The sequence below is a fragment of the Pleurodeles waltl genome, chromosome 5 (assembly GCF_031143425.1).
Source record: "Pleurodeles waltl isolate 20211129_DDA chromosome 5, aPleWal1.hap1.20221129, whole genome shotgun sequence".
In the NCBI taxonomy this organism is placed as follows: Eukaryota; Metazoa; Chordata; class Amphibia; order Caudata; family Salamandridae; genus Pleurodeles; species Pleurodeles waltl.
The window spans coordinates 282,993,121-283,011,708 of NC_090444.1; the positions used below are offsets into that span (position 1 = coordinate 282,993,121).

Genomic DNA, 18,588 nt, shown 5'->3' on the forward strand with positions numbered 1-18,588 from the left:
GTCAAGATGTCACTTTGTAGAAGGTTAGGTACATCTTAATCCATAGGAATCAATGGGTGTATCTTTCTATCACAAAGTATTTGGGAGGCATAAAAAATAACAAAGCAGAGGGCGGCAGAGGAGGTGGTGCATCGAAAAATAAAGCAATGCATCAAAACAAATTTTAACAGCACGGTGGAGGTGATGCATCGATTCTTTCCTCACAGACAAGGTGATGAGTCAATTTCCAGGTATGCAGTCTTCACTCCTTTCTGCGATGCAGGGATATTTTGCCGCCTAGGGACGATGCATCAAAAATCCACAATTTGCTGCAATAATGAAACAGGTACTGCGTCGATTCTGGAGGTGCTGCGGTAATTTTTCAGCCAAGTTAAGAGAAGCAACCTACTCTACAATCACCAAATAATAAAGAAATTGTCCGTGTAGTTCAGGGAATAGGGAAAGCTCATTGTTAATCAAACAACACATCACACCAACAAGATAGTTGAGCCACTATTGTAGAATGCCTCTGAACCTGCAAGAAATCACTGAGCCAGGACACGTTTTTAGCTTACAAAGATGATATTCATTTGAAAGTAAGTGCTTCCTAAATAGCACATTAAAAAGAAGATTCCCAAACCACCATATTAACAAAATTATCTGTCACCTAATTGGGTCATGAACATTATCCAAGCTGGAATTAAAGAGTGCTATCAACTGGAATTGGATCGATATCCACAATAAAGCAGTACACATACAGAATGCATGAGGTTATATCACCGAAAGTATCTCAGATGTGGCATCTCATTAATCCCTAGGACCATCCCACAAACCATTCCGGAAACAATTCGGGAACAATCTGTACAAGACCATCTTCTAATGTCAGTATGTTGCGTAGAGGCAGAAAGATTGGGGAACATGCACTAAAGAAGGTACACAGCCCATTGCTAATGGGTAAAACTGGCTTTCACCCCAACAAGTCAAAGTTTGGGAAACACAAACTGACATGCTTTGGTTAGATCAAGGGATGTAAACACTTTCCAATAATCCTTATGTCAATGGATAAAGGAGAGTCAGGGCAATTTCTTGTGAGGGCAAGTTGCTGATCTTGTTATAACAAGGAGCCAACCACCTTACTAGTTGTGCTCACAACCAAGGCTGGCCATAATTATGGTTGCCTGCATGCAGGACAGCAATTCCGAAAATCAAAAATGACCTCAAGTCAACAGACCATATGGGATACTCTGGCTCCTATCTGTGCAATGAAATGACTATAGATGCCAGTCCAGGAGGAACAGGTGCAGTCCTGAGCTAGACAGGCCTATTCTCAACCTGGCCTTAGTGTGAATGTCATGACAATCTTTATTGTAAATCACCAAGCCCTGCTAACGAGAATCTAATCCAGCATGATCTCTCAATCCTACACACATTCTGTAGGGAATACAACCAAGCAGAAAGGCACTATCTACCACCAGTCAATGCTTCCAACTCTGTTGGCAGAAAAGAAAAAGTTACTTACATTTGGTAACTCTCTTTCTAGAGTATTCTCTATCTCACCACATATTTGTCACCTTATGAATATCCCTAAACACCAAACTGGATCCGGAAAGGAAAAAGCAGTGCTCCTGCGCACCAACAGGTGGTGCTGTGTTACTCAACATCAGTGCCATTTCACTTTGGCAGTGACTAACGAAGCTGCATATAAGCACCATCCACGTATGGTGATGACAGTTTCTTTCATTAATCTATCTGCACCCTCAGAGAGGGAGCAAACGGACCAACTGCAAACCAGTGTGCTGATTTCTAAATTAGGATCTTTTTAGATGGGAGAGACTATATCCCAGATTAGGCAAGTGGGAGGATGGTGATGAATCTGCAGTATCCACCAGAAACAGCATTACATAAGGTAAGTAACTTGTTCTTCTTATGCATTGTAGGAGGCTGGCCTGGTTTGTAGTGGTAACAAGGGGTACTTACACTCTGCATCAGGTCCAGTTATCCCTTATTAGTGTTGAAGAGGTGTCTAGCAGCTTAGGCTGATAGAAAATGGTAGCTTAGCAGAGCAGCTTAGGCTGAACTAGGAGACATGCAAAGCTCCCACTATACCACTGGTGTCATATGTACAATATGATAAGAAAACACAATACACAGATATACTAAAAATAAAGGTACTTTATTTTTATGACAATATGCCAAAGTATCTCAGTGAGTACCCTCAGTATGAGGATAGCAAATATACACAAGATATATGTACACAATACCAAAATATGCAGTAATAGCAATAGAAAACAGTGCAAACAATGTATAGTCACAATAGAATGCAATGGGAGCACCTAGGGATAGGGGCAACACAAACCATATACTCTAGAAATGGAATGCGAACCACGAATGGACCCCAAACCTATGTGAGCTCGTAGAGGGTAGCTGGGACTGTAAGAAAACAGTGAGGGTTAGAAAAATAGCTCACCCCAAGACCCTGAAAAGTGGGTGCAAAGTTCCCCAGAGAGCACAGAAGTCGTGATAGGGGAATTCTGCAAGGAAGACCAACACCAGCAATGCAACAACAATGAATTTCCGGACGAGAGTACCTGTGGAACAAGGGGACCAAGTCCAAAAGTCACGATCAAGTCGGGAGTGGGCAGATGCCCAGGAAATGCCAGCTGTGGGTGCAAAGAAGCTGCCACCGGATGGTAGAAGCTGTGGATTCTGCAAAAACGAAGAGGGCTAGAAACGTCCCCTTTGGAGGATGGATGTCCGACGTCGTGAAGAAGCTTGCAGAGGTGTTTTCGTGCAGAAAGTCTGCAAACAAGCCTTGCTAGCTGCAAGGGTCGCGGTTAGGGTTTTTGGATGCTGCTGTGGCCCAGGAGGGACCAGGATGTCGCCAATTGCGTGAGGAGACAGAGGGGGCGCCCAGCAAGACAAGGAGCCCACTCAGGAGCAGGCAGCACCCGCAGAAGTGCCGGAACAGGCACTACGAAGAAGAGTGAACCGGAGCTCACCCGAAGTCACAAAGGAAGGTCCCACGACGCCGGAGGACAACTCAGGAGGTCATGCACTGCAGGTTAGAGTGTCGGGGACCCAGGCTTGGCTGTGCACAAAGGAAATCCTGGAAAAGTGCACAGGAGCCGGAGCAGCTGCAAATCACGGGGTACCCAGCAATGCAGTCTAGCGTGGGGAGGCAAGGACTTACCTCCACCAAACTTGGACTGAAGAGTCACTGGACTGTGGGAGTCACTTGGACAGAGTTGCTGAGTTCCAGGGACCATGTTCGTCGAGCTGAGAGGGGACCCAGAGGACCGGTGAAGCAGTTCTTTGGTGCCTGCGGTTGCAGGGGGAAGATTCCGTCGACCCACTGGAGATTTCTTCGGAGCTTCTAGTGCAGAGAGGAGGCAGACTACCCCCACAGCATGCACCACCAGGAAAACAGTCGAGAAGGCGGCAGGATCAGCGTTACAAGGTCACAGTAGTCGTCTTTGCAACTTTGTTGCAGTTTTGCAGGCTTCCAGCGCGGTCAGCAGTCGATTCCTTGGCAGAAGGTGAAGAGAGAGATGCAGAGGAACTCTGATGAGCTCTTGCATTCGTTATCTAAAGAATTCCCCAAAGCAGAGACCCTAACTAGCCAGAAAAGGAGGTTTGGCTACTTAGGCGAGAGGATAGGCTAGCAACACCTGGAGGAGCCTATCAGAAGGAGTCTCTGACGTCACCTGCTGGCCCTGGCCACTCAGAGCAGTCCAGTGTGCCAGCAGCACCTCTGTTTCCAAGATGGCAGAGGTCTAGAGCACACTGGAGGAGCTCTGGGCACCTCCCAGGGGAGGTGCAGGTCAGGGGAGTGGTCACTCCCCTTTCCTTTGTCCAGTTTCGCGCCAGAGCGCTGGGGGATCCCTGAACCGGTGTAGACTGGCTTATGCAGAGATGGGCACCATCTGTGTCCATCAAAGCATTTCCAGAGGCTGGGGGAGGCTACTCCTCCCCAGCCCTGACACCTTTTTCCAAAGGGAGAGGGTGTAACACCCTCTCTCTGAGGAAGTCCTTTGTTCTGCCTTCCTGGGCCAAGCCTGGCTGGACCCCAGGAGGGCAGAAACCTGTCTGAGGGGTTGGCAGAAGCAGCAGCTGCAGTGAAACCCCGGGAAAGGCAGTTTGGCAGTACCCGGGTCTGTGCTAGAGACCCGGGGGATCTTGGGATTGTCTCACCAATGCCAGGATGGCATTGGGGGGGCAATTCCATGATCTTAGACATGTTACATGGCCATGTTCGGAGTTACCATTGTGAAGCTATACATAGGTAGTGACCTATGTATAGTGCACGCGTGTAATGGTGTCCCCGCACTCACAAAGTCCGGGGAATTTGCCCTGAACAATGTGGGGGCACCTTGGCTAGTGCCAGGGTGCCCACACACTAAGTAACTTAGCACCCAACCTTTACCAGGTAAAGGTTATACATAGAGGTGACTTATAAGTTACTTAAGTGCAGTGGTAAATGGCAGGCCTGTGTAAGAATTGTCAGAGCTCCCTATGGGTGGCAAAAGAATTGCTGCAGCCCATAGGGATCTCCTGGAACCCCAATACCCTGGGTACCTCAATACCATATACTAGGGAATTATAAGGGTGTTCCAGTATGCCAATGTAAATTGGTGAAATTGGTCACTAGCCGGTTAGTGACAATTTGGAAAGAAATGAGAGAGCATAACCACTGAGGTTCTGGTTAGCAGACCCTCAGTGAGACAGTTAGTCATCACACAGGTAACACATACAGTGCACACTTATGAGCACTGGGGCCCTGGCTGGCAGGGTCCCAGTGACACATACAACTAAAACAACATATATTCAGTGAAATATGGGGGTAACATGCCAGGCAAGATGGTACTTTCCTACATGCATACTTCTAACTGCATTTTTTTGTCTTGGGAATAGAAACCAAAGCAGTACCTCCCAATGTAGGTAGTGGGCCTGTGGAATGACTCAAACTAAATAGTCCTGCAGGACAGAGTGGGCAAAATGCTCATCTCAACAGCCCTGGCTGGCAAGGCAATCGTGCTTCATGAACATGTGCACTGATGTCTATGTGGCTGCTTGACAAATATCCAGGACGCCGTGCTAGCAGCCTTGGCTCTGGTGGAGTGAGCCTGCAGATCCTCTGGAGGCTGCTTCTTGGACAATGCATAGCAGATCATAATGCAGAAGACTATCCATCGAGAGATGTCTGTTTCTGTATCGACTTGCCCTTCTTTGTCCCAGAGAACCCCACAAATGGCTTATTATCCACCTGATGTTCCTTGGTACGATCAGTTTAAAAGCAAAGAGGTCTCTTCAGGCCCAAACAATAGAGTCTGTCTTCCTCTTTCGAGGAATGAAGCAGCGAAAAGAAACACAGAAAAGTGATGGCATGTCTGATGTGAAAAGGCGTCGCTACCATTTGCAGGAATGCAGCTTCAGTCCTTAGAATCAAATTGCCTGGGAATGAAGGTGGTACAAACAAGGTTGGACTGAGAGGGCCTGAAGCTAGAGCATTTGGCGTGTGCATGTTATCACCATCAGGAACACTGTTTTAAGGTGAGCAGACACAATGAACTGTGCCTTGTTATAAAAGGTGTACGCATAAGAAAAATGTACGTTCCACTGTGTGTCCAAGGGTGTTGGTGACAACAAATGCTGTAAATGTCTGATTTGACAAAAAAATATTTTTTTTTCTGGAAAATGTAAAAAAGTTGAAAAAGCTGACAGGTAGCTTTTAACTGAGCCCAGAGTAAGGTCTTGCTGGGTCAAAAAAAGAGCAAGCAACAACACACCTGACAGTTTTGCTTACAATGGGTCTATCTGCCAGGCACCACACCACATCACAAACATGTCCCAGCACCCTGCATATATAGATTTTGTGGAAGGGGCCTGGACAGCAGGATGATGTGGATGGCTTCTAGAGGGAGATCAAAAGAACTCAACTGCTGCTGCTCAGTCACCACAAAAGGAGGTACAGATTGTGTAGGCTCGGGTGCAAGACCCTACCCTGCAGCTATAACAGCATGTCCTCCCATAGTTGAAGCTTGATGGGAGGGCAGCTGCTCAGGCCCAGAAGTTCCAGGTAACACACACTCCTGGCCCAATCTTGTGCTCTATGATGACTTGGAACCGTTTTTTCCCTGATTTTCTTCAGCAATCTGGGGAGGAGAGGCAGTGGTGGGGAGACTTGCAGGAGTGCCGTGCCCCACTCCCTGAGGAGTGGGTTTCAGAGATACAGCTTTATGGGGAACTCCAGAGCCCAAAAGTGCTGACATTGTGTGTTCTCAGGGGTAGCGAGCAGATCTAGCCAGGGTTCTTCCCACATGTGGATGTAACTGCCACTCATGATCCGCTAGGTGTTCGTGACTGAGTAAGTTTGCCCTGCTGTTTAAAGGGGTCGTGCAGCACCAAGGACATTTCCTGATGATCAAGCCATCTCCGGATGCTTCTGGCATAGGACCCTATCCCACCCTACTTGTTGCATTACCATATGGTAATTGTGTCTGTGGAAACTTGCACCCACTCTCCATTGATTTTTGGAAAGAAGGCCTTCGGTACGAGGCAAATCACCAGCAAGTCTATCAGGCAGATGAGAAGCCAGGTGTACATTTGATCCCCACCTTCCAAACTCAGTAGCAACAAATCCGTCACAACTGCCAGCTCTAGGTGCGGTAGGGAGAGGAGTCTGCCACTGGTCCAACAGCAGTCAAGCAGCAACAACTGCAGATCTTCTGCAGTTTCCTCTGACACCTGGATGGAATTTAACAGGTTCCTTTGGTGTTGGTCCCACTGAGACTTCAGGTCCTACTGCAACACTCACATATGCCAGCCGGCACAATCGGTGAGCAAGATGTAGGAAGCTATTAAGCCCAGGCACTACATGTTCACTGACACCCAGGACTGAGGTTAAAACATCAGAATCCTATCCTGAATGTCTTGGACTTGATTGTCTGGAGGACAGGCTTGAAGAACAAGTTACTTACATTTGCTAACACCTTATCTGACAGAGACACTATCTAGCTGCAGATTCCATACCTTTGAATTTCCCCAGGCAACAGATTTGAGCCAAAAGATATTTTGTGAGCAATACCGCTGCACGCTGGTAGGTGGCGTCGGTCAGCTTCAGAAGTGACATCTGCGTTACCCATATAGGCGCCACCTTGGTGTGCTGACAAGTTATGTTTCAAGACTTTCCACACCAGGAGTGCAGAGCCATGAAGTGCACTGACACTGGTGTGTTCAAACTATGGCCCTGAATGGGATCATCCCTAACCCTAGAAAGCTGCCCATAAAGCAGGGAAGATGGATGGGTCGGTAAGGAATCTGTAGCTAGATACTGTCTCTACCAGATAAGGTGTTACCGAAGCTTGTTTGTCTGATATGGACTTCTAGCCACAGATTTCTAAATTTGAACAGATACCCAAGCAATACTGTCCCCAGTGGTAGGACTGCATAAACATTGAAACTATAAAGTCCTGCAGGACTGAACGGGTGAAATACCCATCCCTGCAGACCTGGCTATCCAGGCAGTTATGCTTGGTAAGCATGTGCCGGGAAGCCCATGTTGCTGCCTGGCATATGTCCAGGATTAGGATTCCAAGTGCTAATGCAGTGGTCACAGCTTTGGTCTTGTGGAATGAGCCCGTAAACCCTCAAGAAGCTGCTTCTTTGCCAGTGCATAGCAGATTTTGATGCAAAGAATGACCCATGGGGAGATGGTCAGTTTCTGCACTGCCCGACCTTTCTTCGCACAAGCATACCCCATGAATAGTTGGTTGTCCACCCGGAACTCTCATGTGAGGTCAAGGTAGAATGACAACACTCTTTTTGGATCCAGATAGTAGACTCGCTCCTTTTCTTTTGAGGGATAAAGAGGAGCATAGAAAGTGGGCAAGGTGAGGGATTGGCCCACATGCAAAGCACTAGTTTGTCTGGAAAAACAGACAGGTAGGGAGGCTTGGATGACACAGCCTGCTGCTCGCTTACCCTCTGGGAAGATGTTAATGCCACGAAAAAAGCTGTTTTGGTAGTGAGCAGCAGGAGGGGAAAACTGTGCAATGGCTCAAAGGGAGTGCACATCAGAAAAGTGAGGACCAGATTAAGGTCCCACTGAAGGATAATAAAAGGTGAAGGGGGAAACGTATGTACAAGCCCTTGCAGGAATCTATTTACAATAGGGGACTTAAATAAGAAGGCTGGTGAGGCAGCCGTAAGAATGCACACAGAGCAGAAAGTTAACCCTAAAGAGTACCCAAAGCAGAGCTCTGCTGGGCAAGTGTGGGAATAAAAAGAAGGACATCAGAAAGAGAAGCAGAAAGAGGGTTGATAAACTTCTCTGTACAATATATTACAAATGTATTCCATTGGCAGGCATGTACATTCTTGGTGGAGGAACCACTGGCTGCTAGAACGACATTACAGACTTCTGGAAGAAGGTCGAAAGCTGTCAACTGTCGCTGGCCGCTCAATCTCCACACAAGAATCGGGTGAAGGACCCTCCCTTGCTGCTGTGACAGAAGATCCTCCCAAAGGGGCAGCCTGATCGGAGGATTGATGCTAAAGTTCAGAAGCTCAGGATACCGGACTCTCGGTGCCCAATCTGGAGCCCAAAGAATGACTTGGGCCCGGTTGTTCCTGATCTTCTTGAGAACTCTGGGTAGGAGTGGTATGAGGGGAAAGGTGTACAGGAGACCTAAGCTCCACTCAAGCTGAAAAGTGTCAGAGCAAATATATTTTTTGCATTTTTATACAAATGCACTGGTGACCCCTCTTGTTCCCAATCCCTTTACATCCAAGGGACAGAAGGAGACCACCAACCCTCCTGACTCTCCAACCACAAAAGGTTTGAGTCCTATATGCAGTCTTTCAAACAATCAGAAGATTACGCCAGTAAGTTACTCCTGTATAAACAAACGGCAATGTAATTTCACCACAGATACCTCAACTCCCACCAGGCTCGAATCAATCATAAACCTCAGGCGCGCAAACAAACAGTCCCTTTTGACCTAAAAGTAACTTACTAGTGTTGTATGTATGTCATGGAGGGTATAAGGTCGACGTTTCGGTCTCCCAAGGCTCAAACCATCCATGAGACCATCTTCAGGACAACGTGTCAAAGTGGATTAAATCACAAAAATTGTTGCTTTGCTTCAACATCAACTTCCCAGAACAGCTCTGCTTAATCCTTTTCATCCGGTACCTTACAAACCTTTTGTGGTTGTAGAGTCAGGGGGGTTGGTGGTCTCCTGTCCCTTGGATGTAAAGGGATTGAGGACAAGAGGGGTCACCAGTGCATTTGTATAAAAACACAAAAAATCTCTTTATTGCTTTGCTATGCTGATGTATATATTATTAGTGAATATATAAAAATTCTTAATTTTCCCAGAAACAAATTACACGCTGTTTGAAGATTTATTCATTTATGATTTTAATCAATGGTTAATTACAACATGAATAGTATTTGATATCGCTGAAATATTTATATGCAAATGATTCCTCCTTGAACATTGTGTGCTTTACAGTTTAGATTACCCAGTTTGTGGGGAATATTGGGTTACCCTGTTTATTTGTAACACCATGTCATCTACATAGGCACCACCTTGGCGCGGGCATCAGTTATTTTTTTTCTGCACCAGTCAGTGCAGATCCAGAGAGAGCTATCTGTCACTTTTTGACAGGATATTTTCAATGTTTTGTCAAAAAATTTGGAGTGTTTATTTTTTTTCCTCCTCGTCGGTCGAGGGAATGTGCCGATTGTCATCTCCCTATGCCTGGTTCTGATCAGAATCTGAGCCAAAATGCTGGTGTAACGTATGTACGCAGCTGTAGAGTACTGGCATTATGTCTGAGTCTAATGGGTTCAGTACAGGCTGCACCACATCAAGATCTAAAGATGGTCGAGACGAAGCCGGTTCAAGGTCAGGAATTACAATAGGGTGCATGTCCTCCTCTGGCAATGGTGCCGGTGTCAAATGAGGGGCTGGTGTAGGTTTAAGCGTCGAGCCAGACACCAGTATGGAACTCCACGGTGGCTTCAAGGGATTCAGATAGTGCCAAGGGCAAACCTGCCAGTGGTAACCCAATTAGATGGCCCTGTGGATCCTTGGGGGCAGAAGCTGTGGTACAGGGAACTGAAATGTTCCAAAGATGCGCAGCACAGCCTCTCAAAAGGCTTCACCTTGTTGCAGGGTTGCGATTGGCCCAGGAACTCTGGGAGCATTAGGACCAGAGGGTGAATCGGCTCCTCGGTACAAGATGAGGTACAGTGATGCCCTGGTGCCTCCTCAGAGGAGTGGAGGGAAGGGGCCAAGTACCAATTGGACTTATGTTTCTTTTTTGACTTATCCAAAGACATCAACTGTGAGGAAGATCTGCCTCTGGAATGACTTCAGAGTGGATCTGTGCCCTTGAATTGTAGCAGGACCTGCGTGCAACATTGCGCTGCTTTGCCATGTACAGCTCTGTGATCTCGGCTGGCTTTCAGGTTCACCTGAGCGCAGTCTTCACAGGTCTTTGAATTGTGTAACAAACTCATGCACCAAAGGCATATTTCATGGGGGTCGGTCACAGACATTTGTTTGCGACAGTCCCTTGAAGGCTTAAGCCCTGTTGTCTTAGGGGAGAAACAGTGAAAAATTTTGAAGGAACAAAAGCTCTTCATAAGTCTAGAAAAAAAAGAGGAGCAATTCTCCAGATGCGCATCTGAAGAAATGGAAAGAAAGCAATTGAATTTAGAGCCCCTAGATGGTGCTTATATGCTGCCCCATTTGTCACTTCCGAAGTGGAATCGTATTGACGCAGAGTTGCACAGTGCCACCTGCCGGCACAAAGGAACACTGCTTTGAGTTTTCCAGATCCAGTCTGGTGCTTGGGGATATTCACAAAGTGGGAAACTTGTGGTTAGAAGTATCTATCAGAAATGCCTCTTTATACAACATTCCACTCTTGCGAAAATATCCCAGACAGAAATTGTTCCCATCTTGCGTATGTAGTGCGTCAGGTAATGGCACAGCAAAGGCACGTCAAAAATGACAGGAAATGTTTATCTGTCTTTCACAATAAAGTACTACAATCACTAAAACAGATGAACGGAGAACTCAATGAAAATTGTGATATGTGGAACACAAGTTCTCATTCCAAAGGCTTAGCAGTGGTGCAAGTTTAAAACGCCACAACAGTGTAACCAATGAAAAGATCCCTCTGAGAAAAGGTATAGCCATCAGTGATGGATGGTGGACCACTCCATATAAACAGATGAAAAAAATGCTATTACTTTTAATGGCATCCCTATAAAAGTTGCTCAAGTTAAAAGACGTGTGGTCCTCAAAATATTACACAAGTGGACTACAATATGTTTCGGATGACGTGAATGACCAGAGTAGAAATAAGAAAATGAAGCATTCGATACTTCACAGTGAAAACCTGTACGTCACAATTTCAAAGATCAGCACAACACCAGCAACTTATAGAACAAATCTGAATCCCTCTACCATCTGAAAAAGAGTGACCATGCCATGTTCTTGATTAAGTAACAACCTGTAGAACCAAATGCAGATTCTATGATCCATATCTCCAATCTTGTGCTCTCCAGGGAGAAGAAGAGCAGAAGATCTGAGTCTCTTCTGGGCAGGCAGGAACTGGGCCTGTCCAGACACTGCCTCGAGACAAAAGTAGGCTATGGGAAATTAATAAGTTTCATGCGATCACCTTCTATTTTTGCCTACCTTGCATGCTTGTCAGGGAAAAGGAAGGCAAACAATAAAAAGCCTAAGATGAGTAAAATAAGGAACAGTTTCTTACCTGTAACTTCACTTCTCTCATAGGGGAATCCCTATTTAAGTCATAAGCACTGAATAATCCCACCCACGTGCGGAGACCTCAAATAATTTCTTCACTTATCTCTTCTTAAGTGTAATGTTTGCCTTCTTCGAGAAGGATTGCAGAGTCACCTAAGAGAGAAAATGATTATGCAGCCTAGAGGAGTAGGTTACTTTTGGACCTGTCTTTTTGGCTTCTGACCTCCTGTTTTCATCCTGTGCTGAATTTAGTTTTTGCTGGCTTTAGGACTCTGGACACTTTACCAATGCTGACCAGTGCTGAAGTGCAAGTGGTCTCTGTCTAAATTGTATTGGTGATTGGTTTATTCATGATTGGCATATCGGATTTGCTAGTAAGTCCCTAGGATAGTGCACCATGTGTGCCCAGGGCCTGTGAATCATATGTTATTAGTGACCCAGGAGCACTGATTCTGCCACCCACATGAGTAGCCCTGTGCACATCTCAGACCTGCCATTGCAGTGTCTGTGTGGGCAGTTTTAAACTGCTAGTTCGACCTGACAAGTGTACCCACTTGCCAGGCCCAAACCTTTCCTTTTACTACATGTAAGCCACCCCTAAGGTAGGCCCAATGCAGCCCCCTGAGGAGGGTGCAGAGTATTTAAAAGGTAGGACATGTACTGGTGTGTTTTACATGTCCTGATAGTGAAATACTGCTAAATTTGTTTTTCACATTTGCAAGGACTACCTCTCCCGTAGAGTAATATGGGGATTGCCTTGAAATATCTTTCAAGTGTAATTTCCCATGGGTAGCAGATAGAGGTGTGAAGCTTGAGGTCTCTGAATTCACAATTTAAAAATACATCTTTTGGTGAAGTTGGTTTTTAAATTGTAAGTTTGAAAATGCCACTTTTTAGAAAGTGGGCATTTCGTTGCTTAACCATTCTGTGCTTGTCTGTGGAATACTTGTCTTGGTCAGGTTGACAGTTGGGCTGTTTGTGTATTCATTCTAGAAGTCAGACAAAGGGAGCTGAAGTGTATCCTACATATCCTGATGGATCTTTCTGGGCTAGAGTGGAGGGAGGAGCTGACACGTGCACTTGAATAGGGCTATGCCTGTCCTTACACAAAATAGTCTCCAACAGCCTGGAGTGTGTCTGGGGCCAGGGCAGGAAAGGCAGGGTCTTGTGCACTACAAATACTTTTCTTTGAAGTTTGCCTACTTCAAAGGCAGGAATGAGTATAAGTACTGAACCGCTGACCCCACAAAGTTACAACACATCTGGATTGCTGGGTGTCGTAGGAGGGACCGCAACTCTGCCTGTTGCTTTGTTGTACTGGCCTGCTGCTTCTGTCTTGGGGGTTGAGAGGGGTGAAAGAACTGGACTTTGCTTTCTACATCCTGCTTTCCAAGGTTCTACAAGGGCTTAAATTGAGCTTGCCTCTTGGTAAGAAGTCTCAGGGAAATCAAAGACTTAATCTGCCAGACCCTGGCCTCTTCTGCTGGAACTCCCGACTTGCCAAATGGTGCCAACTCCAGACCCTGGGCCCTTGGAAGTGTAAGCTGGTGACCTCAAGAACAAAATCCATACACTGACCCGCCTCGCAGAAAAATCAATGCAGCGCCTATTCCACAGCTGGAGAATCGACACAGTGCCAGTCTCGGGGCTGCAGAATCGGTGCAGCGCCTATTTCCCAGTGGCTCCACCAACACAGCGTGTCTAGATTTTCCATGCATTGTCCCTGGGGTGTCAATTTTTCATTTACCCGCACCGCAGTAATGAACCTGGGCAGTGTGCCTGGAATTCAACCCAGAGCCTTTCCTCTGAGGAAAGAATTGACGCACCACCTCCTCTGCACAGTAAGGAACCGATGCATCGCTTTGCTTTTCAGCACCAGCCCTCCCCTGTGGCCCACATCGTCTTTGTTTTTGACGCATCCCAAGTACTTTGTGCTAAAAATATACACTTATTCATTCCTATGGATTAAGACTCATTGAAACCTTTAAAAGTGATATCTCTACATCTGTATGTTGGATTTTTTGTTGTTTTGGTCTTGTTTTATTCAGATAAATAGTGGCTATTTTTCTCAACTGTTTTGAGTACAAATATTCTACACATTGCTTCTGAGATAAGCCTGATTACTTGAGCCAAGCTACCTAGGAGGTGAGTAGGGGTTCTCTTAGCTGTGCGAACCTCTTACCCTGCCAACTAGAGACCCCATTTCTAACATCTGTGTACAGCCCTGAGGTTCGTGCCAAAAAATGTCTCTAATTTTAAGGCTATTATATCTATGTATCCCTGGGGATAGATTTGCTGTCTGAACATATACTACTTGTAAATCATGAGGCACAGATATGTTGGTTAGAGCACAAGCTTGTCCAATCTCTGTAATGAGAGGATTAACTATGTGACCAAAATCTATGAAATACCTGTAATCTATGGGATGTCTGAGTACGGAGACTGTATGAGCTGTGGAGCCTAATACACAGGCATGAGCCTTAACGTTCAGAGTAACTTGAGGCATAAATCCAGGGACTCATCCTAACTGCAGAGCTGCTAAAATTCTAGGAGTTTACAGCATGAGCCTGTTTGCACACTATCTGTAACCTGAAGAATAACTTTCACATAGGAATCTAAGCAGGCAAAATAAGGCGGCAATGCAGTGTTGCCTTCCACTGAGTGGTCTTTGAATTAAACAAGAGTATTTTAGTACTCCCCAAGTATCTTTAGCGTGAAGGACTGCACTGCTGCCTAAAGAATGATTCTACAAGATGTAAAGTATATCTTTGTTGTCTGAAGAAAGCCTACAAAACATATGCAGACCGAGGTATAACTCTTGAGGCACGAGACAACACAATCTCTGTAAAATGATACATGAGCCAGAACCATCTCTGCAAACTGATAGCTAGCTCTACTGCCCAAGCTCAAAGCCTGTGCTATATGTGTAAGCTGAGGGACTGCTTTTGCATCTGAAACCTGTGGCTATAAGAAGTCTTTGTCACCGTAGAAATGTGTTTGCGATGTAAAGTTTGAACATATATCATTTGTCTAACCTGAACACTATCTCTGTTTCCTAAATACAGTCTTTGATATCTGTGCTGACCTCAAGTCTACCTTAGAAGGTTTAGAATTTTGCTATGAAATGGATAGTTAAATCGAAACACTGGCCTTTATTTCCACTTTTTTCAAAAAATGAATTAAGTTAAAACTACAAATCAGCCATTTTTCTGCCTGTGTTAAATGACAACCTAATCTGCTTTTAAAATCGGACTCAATCAATCAATTAATCAGTGATTTCTAAAGCGTGGCCAATCACCCGTAGGGTCTTGAGGGGCTGTCTGTGGGCGTGCTGCTCAATCGAAGAGCCGGGCCTTGAAGTCCTTCCTGAACTTCTTCAGTGATGCGGTCTGTCTGAGCTTGAAAGGTAGCGTGTTCCATGTCTTGAGCTGCAAGATAGAAGGATCTTCCTCCTGCTGTGCTTTTCTGGATCTTGGGAACGGCTGCGAGCTGGGAAGAACTGGCATGTCTGTTGGGTACATAGGAGAGGCTGTGGTTGAGGTATGTTGGTCCTATGTTGTGTAGTGCCTTGTAGGTGTGGAACAGGAGTTGTGATGAGCTTGTTGACTGGGAGCCAATGTAAATATCTGAGGTGAGAGGAGATGTGGCTGTGTCAGGGGATGTCCAGGATGAGTCTGGCTGCTGAATTCTGGATTCTTTGTAGTCTTGATTGTAGTTTCTTGGTGATGCCGGCATAGAGTGTGTTGCTGTAGTCCAATTTGCTAGTGACAAGTGCGTGGGTGAGTGTCTTCCTCGTGCCTGGAGGGATCCACTTGAAAATCTTTCAAAGGAGACAGAGGGTGTAGAAGCATGATGATGAGATGGCGTTGACTTAGCGGATCATGGAGTGAGAGAGGAGTGGGAGCGTGGGCCACCATGAATCTTTCCAGGCAGAAGGGATGGAGCAGATTACGAGGATCTCTGTCTTGTTCGAGTTGAGTCTGACGCAGCTGCTTCCACCCAGGCGGTGACTGCTCTCATCCCATTGTGGAAATTTCTCTTGGCATTTGCGGCATCATCGGACAGAGGGAGGATCAGTTGGGTATTGCTGGTGTAGGAGACTATGCTTAGCCCGTGTTGTTTGATGATCTTGGCTAGCAGGCCCATGTAGATGTTGAAAAGCGTTGGGCTGAGTGATGATCCTTGGGGCACTCCACAGCATGTGTCTTTGGGTTCTGACATGAGCAGCAGTAGTCTGACACTTGGTGTTCTTCCAGTGAGGAAGGACCTGATCCAATACTGTGCTTTATCTTGGATGCCGGCATTGTGTAGTCTGGCGCAAAGGTTTGGAGTGGGAGACAGTGTCAAACGGAGCAGAGAGGGCGAGGAGTATGAGTGCGGCCATGCCTCTGTGATCTAGTATGCTATGTATGTCATCGGTGGCTGCTAGGAGTGCTCCCTCGGTGCTGTGGCGGCTTCTCATCCGGATTGGGATGTGTCTAGGATTCGGTGAGTTGCTAGTTGACTGCCTTTTCTTTTATTTTGTCTGGGAAAGGGAGCAGAGAGATGGGTCTGTAGTTTCAGTTCCTTTCTTTCGGCGGTGGGTTTCTTGAGCAGTGGGTTGATTTCGGGGTGCTTCTAGTCTGATGGGAAGGTGGCGGTCTCAAAGGATCGGTTGATAGTTTGGAAGAGCTCGGGTGCTATGGTGGCGCTGGCCAGGTTGAAGATATGATGAGGTCACGGATCTGAGGGTGCTCCCGAGTGGATGAAGTTCATGAGTGTTTGGGTGTCCACTTTGGTGATGGGGGTCCAGGAGTTCGGGATCTGGTGTGGTGCTGTGTCCGTGGTGGTGTTTGTGGGCAGTGCAGGCAGGTTTTGGTTCATGAAGCCTTCATAAATGTCCTGAATTTTTTGGTGTAAAAGGGTGGTGAGATTGTTGCAGAGGTCTTGGGAGGAAGGGAGGGATGAGGTGTCTGTCCCAGGGTTATAAACTCTTTGATGATGGCGAAGAGCTCTTTGCTGTTGTGAGCGCTGGTGCTGAGGCATTCTTGAATGGCGTTTTTTTTTGGGGTGGCTCTGATGTTCTGGTGGTGTGTGGTGACTGCGTTCTTGTAGGCTGTGCGATCTTCGGTTGATTTGCTGTTCCTACATTTCTGTTCTAGTTGTCTGCAGGAGCGTTTGATTCTTGTAGGTCTGCCGTAAACCATTTAGGTGTTTTTTTGCTATGTCGGTTTCATGGCTTCCTTAGGGGGGTGTAGTGATATTTGTATTTTGACTACTGACTTCGTGTTGCACCACTTTGCACTTGGCTTAGCTGTCCACAGTCACATTAGTAATCACCAGTTATAGACTCCATTTTGTATTCAGCTAAACCTTAGCTTCCCTGCCACGTTAAGGGCACGAGTAGTTTTCCGTACAAACATGTTATGCAATGTGTTTTCTATTCTGCGCGTTCTCTTTCTCACTGAAGAGCTAGGACATAATATGGAGGAGTCAGTCAGTCAGCACGATAAGGATGTACCAGCCTGATGTTTATGGTACAGCAGGGAACGGCTTAGGCTGGGGAGAGACACCTTGGGAAACTGGCCAGTTCCAACCTGTTTCTTTCAACCCTGACCTAAAACAGCCAGCATTTTTAAGTACTTTTTGCGCAAGCAGGAGGGGCTTTTCCAGAAAGCTCCTTCCTCATTTGTTTAGAATATATGAGACCCAGATCGACAGTGGGAGATTCAGAGAGCTCAAACAGGATTTTAGATGTTGAATGCCTGATATATATATTTCCTGTGAGGGTAAAGTTCTCTCTTTCTCGCAGTCGAACGGGGTCATCGGCTTGCTGGCAGGAGAAAGATGAAGTACCTGACAGGCCCTACGGTGATGCATTTTTATTAATTATTTGCTTTGCATTGTGTATGAATATATATACATATATCAATATAAGTATTTGTATCCTTGCATGTATATATTTGCTGTTTATAGATTGAAGATTCTTTGTACATGGTCTTACTTCATTGTTGCACATTTTAAAAGTACACTTTTGGCTATTCAAGACTTCCTTCACGAGCCTCGCGAAAAGCTATAATAAATATCTTCTTAAGATTAAGAAGTGCATTCCAGGGAATCTTTTCGACTCCTTTCAGTGTGTATATTTTTGCTGAGTTAAAAGTAAAGCAAAACAGGGGGCTACGTTGTTGGTGCATTCTGATAACCAGCGATGTAGATTGTGTGCGGCTTCATTAGCGTCCGGTGGGGGTGGGGGAGTGGTTGAGAGCGTTGTTGAGTTCTGCTGCCCCAGCGTCTGCCGAGGGTGCAGGGGGCATAGTGGCATGCATTGTTCTTTGAGAAGATTAAGTAGATGCACTTGTGGTTGGTCGAATGGTGTTCTGAGGTGTGAGAGATGGTGTTGTTGTTCCCTGCTGAGAAGATGGGGTCAAGGATGTGTCTGGCTCTGTGGGTGAGGACACTGACGACTCGGAATTGCAGTTCTATTTCAGTGTTCTGGTCCTTCTATTTGGGCCCCATTTTAGGATATCCGGTCATCCGGGGAGCCTCTATTAACGTTTAAAGTAAATTATTTTTATTTGCTACAGCAAACCAATAGTGATAAGTTTTTTGTATGTTTACCATGTTAAAAAAAAAAGGAAAAAGTTTGCAAGATAAGAATATTGGCTTCCTTTAACGTACACAGGTGCTGTTTGCTTCTGTGAGGGAGCGCGATATTACCTAATGAATTGTCGCAGTGCTCTAACTGCAGATGGGGTTAATTTGTGACAGTTTTCACATACATATTGTCCATAGCAGAAAAGTAGATGAGTGACTTTGCATAAGCACTTGAGGAGCATTA

The 18,588-nt window shown here is 45.9% G+C and overlaps 1 protein-coding gene across 2 annotated transcripts in view; it reads right to left on the reverse strand.

Moving 5' to 3' along the window:
• The window catches only part of PIGF (phosphatidylinositol glycan anchor biosynthesis class F), a 125,116-nt gene that overhangs the window by 6,843 nt on the left and 99,685 nt on the right, over positions 1 to 18,588 (reverse strand). The window lies entirely within an intron of this gene.